Source organism: Macrobrachium rosenbergii, chromosome 3 (genome assembly GCF_040412425.1).
Source record: "Macrobrachium rosenbergii isolate ZJJX-2024 chromosome 3, ASM4041242v1, whole genome shotgun sequence".
NCBI classification, from domain to species: domain Eukaryota; kingdom Metazoa; phylum Arthropoda; class Malacostraca; order Decapoda; family Palaemonidae; genus Macrobrachium; species Macrobrachium rosenbergii.
In genome coordinates this window covers 72,845,235-72,853,637 of record NC_089743.1, presented here as the reverse complement: position 1 = coordinate 72,853,637, position 8,403 = coordinate 72,845,235, and the positions used below count along the sequence as shown (strand labels likewise).

General features: G+C 40.2%; 1 long non-coding RNA gene across 1 annotated transcript in view; it reads left to right on the top strand.

Annotated features, from left to right (window-relative positions):
• Positions 1-736: 736 nt before the first annotated feature.
• The window catches only part of LOC136825772 (uncharacterized), a 28,596-nt gene continuing 20,929 nt past the window's right edge, over positions 737-8,403 (top strand). Inside the window, exon 1 of the long non-coding RNA XR_010849453.1 lies at positions 737-878. This is a non-coding gene — a long non-coding RNA (uncharacterized lncRNA). The remainder of the gene's footprint in view (positions 879-8,403) is intronic.

Below are 8,403 nucleotides of genomic sequence, written 5' to 3'. Positions count from 1 at the left end.
CTTCATATATAAGAAATTCTAGTATACTTGTTACGGCTGAGCAAAGATGTGTAGCCAACTACGAAAAACTTGTGCAGCTAGGCCTATACTGCATGTCACCATAATTCATCACTTGGCAAACTGGAGCAGTCTAGGCTCCTGAAATGTTATTCATATTATCTTTAAAATATACAAATTTCATAGTTACCGTTACTTTGTGATCTAAATCACCGTTTGCCTTGCTCATGCTCCAAAGGTTTCCACCACTGAAATGGAATCACTATAAAATCACAGATTAATACGATATCGTGCGCACACAACCAAGTTACAACTCGCTTTAGATTTCAGAGGCACCAACCTTACCGATGCCGATGTTACATCTTCTTCTTTGCCTTTTTCCATATAAAGTGGCTGTTTCCTATCAGCCTTCTCCACTGTCCAGTGCATCCTGACTGCTTAAAATTTTCTCTCTTATGTTATTTGCTATTTCGTCCCTCCATCAGAACTTTGGCCTCCCTACTCTTCTCCTTCCCTCCATCCCCATGCTCATAACCCTTTTTACACATTATATCTCTGCATAACATGACCTAACCACTGTAGTATTAATTGGGCCTTCTTCGATACTTCCCCAACCTTAACTGTTCCTCTAATAAATCAAATTCTGATTCTATCTTTTCTTGAAAGTCCACACATCACATGTTACATCACAAGACCATTAAATTTTTCTTATCCGCGACAGTCTGGCAACATAAGCTACATTTCTTTGGTTGGCACCCCTGAATCAGTGTAAACATTCTTGACCTCGTGAAAATCTTTCTTTCTTTCGCGTGTTACTTTTTTTTTCAATACTTTCGGTGAACTAATGCGAATAACGTGCACTGCAACGACATATGTTATTGGTGAGTTATGCGGTGATTATCCCTTTCATAATTTTGACTTTCGTCGCCCAATGTAGTTATAAGATTGGACTACGAAAATTCTGTCAGCGATTGTAACTTACGGCAGCAATGCAAGTTTGCCGATAGGTCTAGGGCCTAGGCATAGGAACACCTGACCTGGGTAGAAGTTAAGGAAACGTCCGGACGAAGATACCGTGTGATACAATATTTTTGGCTAAACTGTATCGAAAAGGGTGTGTATAATGCAGCACAGGTGAGATAATGTAAGAAATTTTCAAGGTATGAGAAATTTGCCGTCTTTTTTATTTTAGTGCATCTCAAGAGGGCATAATAAAAAAAGTATGTAGGACGCACCGCTAGACACCGTATATAGCCTAGTACCACCCCGGCCAGGATAAAAAAATAAAAGTTAACAAAAGAGGGCGAATTTTTCATTATTTCGGTAAATTTCTCAAATGATTCCACCCGTACTGCTTTAGGTACGGCCTTTTCGATATTGTTTAGCCAAAAAATTCTATTGATAAACGTTATCTTCGTACGGCCATCTTCGTTACATTTGCTGGCAGAAGGGACCAACCATTAAATGTCGAAGGGCGTTCGGTTTAGCCCAGTATTTAAGTAGAAATTCTCGATGTACGAACGCACAGTCATCTTTGCGTGTTTACGTCAGTCATTGCAAGTAACCAAGAGTATTGGTTTAGGTGGTCTATGACAGCGAAATTTAGCGTGACTAAAGAATTGGAACTAAACGCCAGGAAGCCAGAGACCCAGAAACAACGCTTATACAATACTAGATTAGCCCCTCACAAAGCGTATATTGAATATTTTTTTTTTTAAGAGATACCAAAGTTATTAAATCCATACAAAAGTATAGGTGTAGTTGACCAGTTGGGCATACTAACTGGCATCTCTTGGTTAGGCTAACGAGTTAAGTATGTTGGGTCGTCTACCCCGGGCTAGAGTTAGACTATTAATTTGGGTTACTAGTGTTTTAACCCCGTAGGGGATTAGGGCCGACGGTGCACCTAAAGCACAGTGCACTGTAGACAATAGTTAGAGGTTATTTGTAGCATCCCTTCGGCCCCTAGCTGCAACCCCTTTCATTCCTTTTACTGTACCTCCATTCATATTTTCCTTCGATTTTATTTTCCGCCCTCTTTTAACAGTTGTTTCATGGTGCAACTGAGAGGTATTCCTACAGCTTTCAACCTTTTTACCCTCAATTATCCTTTTAGTGCTGATTGACCTCATAGGTCCCAGCACTTGGCCTTCAGCCTAAATTGTATATTCTGCTAATGTTTTATGTCTAAATAATATGACTTAAAATGGTAAAATTATGCTTTAAACTATTATTGCATTTTAGACTTGAAAATATTACTTTCCCATGATTTACTGTGCACTCTAAATATTTGTAACATTCAGACTTGTCCACCTAATCTAACCTAGGGTAAGACCCCTACCTAACCTAACCTTGGGTCGTGTCCTTACCTAGCCGAGGGGCTTCGCTTTCCCCTGGACTCTCCTACCTAACCTATCCAAGGGTACTGAAAATGAATAATGATGTTACAACCTAACCAACCACACTTCTTAACTTATGGCACCAGGTCCATAGCCTAGTACATAGTATTACTCTGAAAACATTCCATAAACTTCCCTTATTCTGAATTAGAGCAAGTAGTACGCAGCTGAACCAGAGGTGCCATGACTGTGAACTGAGGGTGGATTTTCATAAGCATCCATGATTTTCAAAATCCAACATAATTTCAGAAACCTAAAACAAGACAGCCAATCATGTTACAGCTGTTTATCATGGGCCCACAGTTCCAAGAGAAGACATTCCTGATAAGTAATCCATTCTTACCCACAATGCACGTGGGCAAACAAAATTAGATCAAGAGCTCCATCCCCATGACAGTGTCAGTATAAACAAAAAACTTTAAAAATCCAGGTAAGAAAACATTGGCTGAAAAAACTCCAGTAACAGTAAATTTGCAAATGTTGTGAGCTTCAGTTTTGTATTAAGGATATTAAAGAGGCTTAAGATCACAACATAAAAAACTCCAACCTCAAGCAATGGCTTAAAGTAAAATAATACCTTTAAATCCTTTAAATCCATAATGAAATGGTTAAAAAATATTATCAAGACTGTAAATATCTACTTGAAACCACAATTGCCTTCTAGAATTGAAAATATGATTTTCCTATGTTTTATTGTGTCCTTTGAACATTCCTGATGTTCATTTCATTACAAACAAGTAGTTTATATAGACAGGACCACCCTTATATCTTACAATTATGAAGGACCACTGTGGGAAAGTAGGGATTTTTTGGGTCGGGGAAAACAAGAAATGGGTAATTACAAGAGTGTACTTAACCTAACCTAACCTAGAGCTTTGGGTTCTTTCTGGGCAGGAGAGGGTGAAAACTGTCTTGGACCCACCACCCCACCTAACCTAATCTAGGGCATTGGAAATTCAAATAAATAACCTAATGGATGCTGAGTCCTTACTTGTGTGGGGTGGGGAGAGTTTCACTTCTGGACCCCTCACCCACGTAACCTCAGACCACTGTCAGTTAAAATTTGCAGGGCTGCAAATTAACCTGATGTAACATAGGACACCAGGCGCTTACCTGGCTGTGGGGATTCACCCTCAGACTAACATAGCCAAGGTCACCGGGTTCTTACTCACGAAAGTGTGTGTTGTCATTTCAAAAAATGTTCAGTAAGTAAACAAAAGACTTAAAAAAAGTTATGTAAGCAACAACATTTATTGGCTAGTATATCGATAACATTAAATTTGTAGTGGATTTCAGTATGCTTCCCATTTTAAGCATATCAAGGAGACTTAATGACAAAGAAAAAATAAACTCAATATCTGAAGCTGACATTAAAGTACAATAAAACCAGAACAAACCCTCCATGCACAAGTTGGAGGACATGTTACCCAGGTTGAGTTGCTCTTTGAAAGGTTAAGTGAGTGTGCATACCTGTGTTTCACAAATCCTAGGTTACTCACTCAGGATATCCATTTATTTTATACCAAAGATGTGATTGGAATGGATTAGCTAATTGTTTCTAATGGAAATGAAAGTCAGATTTATCAAAACTGCATAAAAACTATTGGAAAACATTTTAAATTCATCAAAACTGCATAAAAACTATTGGAAAACATTTTAAATTCATGCCCAATCACAGGTAACTTCTTCCTTGACTATGCTAAAAGAATCTAGGATATTATTTTACTTTAACACCAGTTATTGATATTGGAGTTTTTTGCTCTATTCTTAAGTCTCAGTAATATACCTTATACAAAAATCATATTCAGTTCTATCAGAAATTTACTGTTACTAAGATATTTACTTACAAAAGTTGTGACCCATTTGGAACTACAAAAGTTGTTATCCATTTGGAACTACAATAGTTGTTACCCATTTGGGCTCTCGTAAGTACTTTGTTTCGACTTTCATTGACTGGGGTTCCCAATCATGTTTTTATGCCCTAGTGCATTGTGGGACAGGATGGCTAGCATATTTGGAATGTATTTTGTCCTTTTCTTGTGGAAATGTGGGTACATGGAAAATGCTGAAACGTTATAGATTCATTTGTTCCAAGTTTCACCAGTCAGGAAGGATTTTTTAATTCAGGGGTTGCTTGAAAAAACTGGCTTCAGTTCTTAGTCATGGTTCCTTTGGTGCAGACATATAGGCCTTGGATGGATTATTTTTGCTTATTTTATTTTATTTTTTTTTATTAAGTGGACTCCGTAGGATTGAAGCTAGGAAAAGTTTGGGCTATATCAGAACAAAGGTTCTTCCATGAAGACTTTGCATACTGCACTGACACCTCCTGCCAAAACTGGGACTTTATGACACATTGATCCAGTGGTTGAATGAGGGACATTGTGTTGGGAGGCAAGAACCATACCTTGAAGTTGGAGCTATGGTCAGCAAGGTTTGGTGGATTGCTAGCATCGTTGTTCAGGGCTATGTGAATACAGAAGGGATGCCCTTTGAGATGCAGTATTTTTCTAGTTCATCGTACACCTTGCAAGAGGTTGTATGACATCCCTGATGCCATACAACCTCTTGTGTTTGCAGTTTGATGCAGAGATATGTAATTTTGGTGCATCTCCTTCAAGGTCTGTTTGTTAAGGTGCGATATACTGCCACAGGTTTCAAATGATGTTCTGCTCTGTTGACCCAAAACATCAACAGTATTCAATCCTTCATTGCCATAAATCCCAATGCCATTTCTCTTTATTTAAGATGTAAGTCTGTTTAGCTTCTTTTTCCAGTAAAGGCCCGTCTCATCAGAGTCTATTATCTGGCTTCATTACGCCCCACCTCAGTGATCATCTTTGGGACTGCAGGATATGATGCAGCACAGCTTCTAAGTCAGCAGAAGCATGGTTTCTAACCCCTTCGTCTTGCTCGGCCCATCAGTTGATGAGCCTACTGGGGACTTTGTCGTCCATCAAGACATTTGTCACGTTAGGCATACTCCTGAGGAGAGTTTTGCATTCTTCCTCAAGGCCAACTGGGACAGGGAAACACAGCCAAACACCTATGCTTTTCCCATAAACCCGGAGATCAAGTCGGACCAGCAGTGGTGGTGGTCCAAATGTAGACTTTCGGAAGGAGAGCCCTTCATCCTCTGAGCCTAGAACTAGACTTTTATTCAGACTCCTTGGTTCTATTTCAGGGACGGGGTCACCAGAAGAACAGAACCTTCACATCAACGTCAGAGAGCTGAAAGCAATTCACTTAGGGCTTCAGTGCTTCTTGACCCTAGTTCACAACAAGACTGGTAGCCCATTCAGACAATACCACAGCCCTAACGTACATACAAAAGCGAGATGGTACTCACTCAATTTCTCTCTGCCAGACAGCAAGAGACTTTCTACTGTGGACAGATCAAATCAAGTGAGTCTAGTCACTCGATTTATTCAGGGCAAACTAGGCAAACAAAGTATTAGGGTGGACAAACTGAGCCGTCGAAAAGTAGGTCTTTCACACCTTGGAACCCCTGGTCTATCGGAATCTGCGATACTGTAGGGCAAGCTGACTTTGGACCTGTTGGCCACCTCCAGGAACCATCGCCTTCCTCTCTTTTGTTCTCGGGCCCCAGACCTAGCCCCTTTCTGGCACATGAAAGAATGGTTCCAGGACCTGTTACAGTTGCGGGTGGACTTTCCAAGACACTTTCCCTTAAAAAACCGTGTCTACTCAGAACCTCACTTTAAGAGATACCAAAGAGTTGTCTGCTCTTGCCCTGACAGGCTTCAGACTGTCTGGAATCTTGTCAGAGCCTAATGGTTTTCAAGACACCTCCAGAGGCTATTGCAAGATGCAGGCTTTGTTTTCCTAGCCACGTCTTCCAGGCTGAGTGGGTGATCTTCCGAAGGTGGTGTCTCAGACTCAGTGTCTCTTCTGAGACATCTGTGACCCAAATTGCTCTTTTCCTTCTTTGTCCGAGGAGATCTAGGAATCTCTCATCGTCCACCATTAAGGGATGTTGAGCTGTGTTTAGCTCAGTGTACAAACACAGGGGCCCTGAATTTTGCATCAGTTCCAGATCTTAATGACCTTGTCAAGCCCTTTGACACGTCTAGCAAAAAGGAAGACTTGGCCTCCTGGAACTTGGTCATAGTTTTTAAGTGGCTGACCAGGTCCTCTTCTGTTTATGATTCTCTTCTCAGAAACCTTACTCAGAAGATTCTCTTCCTAGTGGCCTTGGCTACTGCTAGCGCATTAGTGAGATCCAAGCCATTGATAAAGGGTAGGTTTTTTACAAGGAGAAGCAGTTTGCTACTTTACCCTTGGATTTTTAGCCAAGAACGAGGATCCTTCCAAGCCCTGGCCCTGTTCTTTCTCCATTAAGACCTTAACGGATAATTTGGCTGTGAGAAAGAAGAAAGAGTTCTTTGTCTTGCTAGGGGTTTAAGGTATTACTGATCTTCGCGTCTCACTATTTGAAAGAAATTATAACAGTGTTTGCAAATTGCAGTACCTTGGGGCCATTTTCAGTGGCTGGCATGGTATTGAGGAAGGAAGCATAGGAATCTCTCTTTTTCTCCCACTATCTCTTCACCTTTGAAGTAAGGTGTTGAATGTTTGGGAGCCAGGTGGTACAGTGTACCTGGAGTACCCATCAGTCCCAGTGTTTTTCAGTGTAGGTAACAGTGTAGTCTGGTTGTTTTTTATATTGGTATACTGTGCCCAGGGCAAGGCAAGGGCACTTATATATGCTTTGCTAGCCATCGTCCCTATCCTTCACTGCAAAGCTCCCACTTAAGTAGAGGCATCCCTTGGCTTTACCATCATGTCACTACAGGTTAAGATGTGCACCAACCAGAGGCAATGCAGTATTCATGTTCTGGATTAGAATATTTCCATGTATCCTACCCCTATTCTGTGTGAGATTCAGCTATATAATTACTTGGTGAGTTACTTATATGAAAATGATATTTCCATAATAAAAATTAACTTTCATTTATACTTACCAAGCAATTACAGAATTGGAGCCTACCCTCCTCCCTTCTCATGGACATTAGGGCACAAAAGGATTGAGGTTTTCTGCTAAGTCATTTCCATACTCCTGTTAGTGGGCGGGGCTTGTCACCTACACTTAAAATATCAAAGTGGTTCCACGATTTTTTAAATAAAGGCTGCTGTGCGAGTTAGAAACTATACCTATGTAATTACTTGGTAAATATATACGAAACTTTATTTTATTATGAAAATATTTTATATAGGATGTTTAGCAGCATTAAAGGGACACCAGACACGATTTAATTTTTTACTGCTGCCGCAAATTGTATGACATAGCTGTCATAAAGACCTAAAGTAACGAACCATGCAGTGCTCTCACCATGCTTCATCACTTCTAACTCAACTTCCAAAGAAATTGATTTTTGGGAACTTGACACCATTTCCATTACTACTGCAAACAGATCGTCGCTTGCCACTTGTAAAACAAAATAGCACTACTTATCTGAGAAAACACATAGAAAACTACAGTTTCACAGCAAATGGACACAGAGCCTAAGTAGTGTTAGCTATGAAATGATGTGTTTAAGAGATGCTTAGACCATTCCAAGTGGCCAGCTTCAGTGTGATTTTTTGGCATATGGGAATACAAACCAGGTCCTTTTATCTAGGAATATCTTTCAGTACAAACTGGAAGCTGGTCAGAACTTGGCAACAAGGTACAGAAGTTAACCAGGTGGTCAGCCTGTGATGGGGTTGAGTCACTGAATGTTGCACTCAGTTGTCTTTGGCCTGTTATGGAATACTTGCTTTACTCTTCTGTCTGACTGGTGGTTGAAAGCTTGGAGTGGATGAGTATTTTGCCCGTTGTCTTTTTTGTGTGTGTTGTTGTGTTCCTTTGGTGCCTTTTTCTTGTTTCTTGTTTTATACTTAAATGTATAAAAAACATGAATGTTGCTGCAAAGGACATAGGCTAGTTGCTGTAATGATGTATCCTTACTCTGTATGTGCTTCTTGCTGGAGAAAGTCGTGCTCA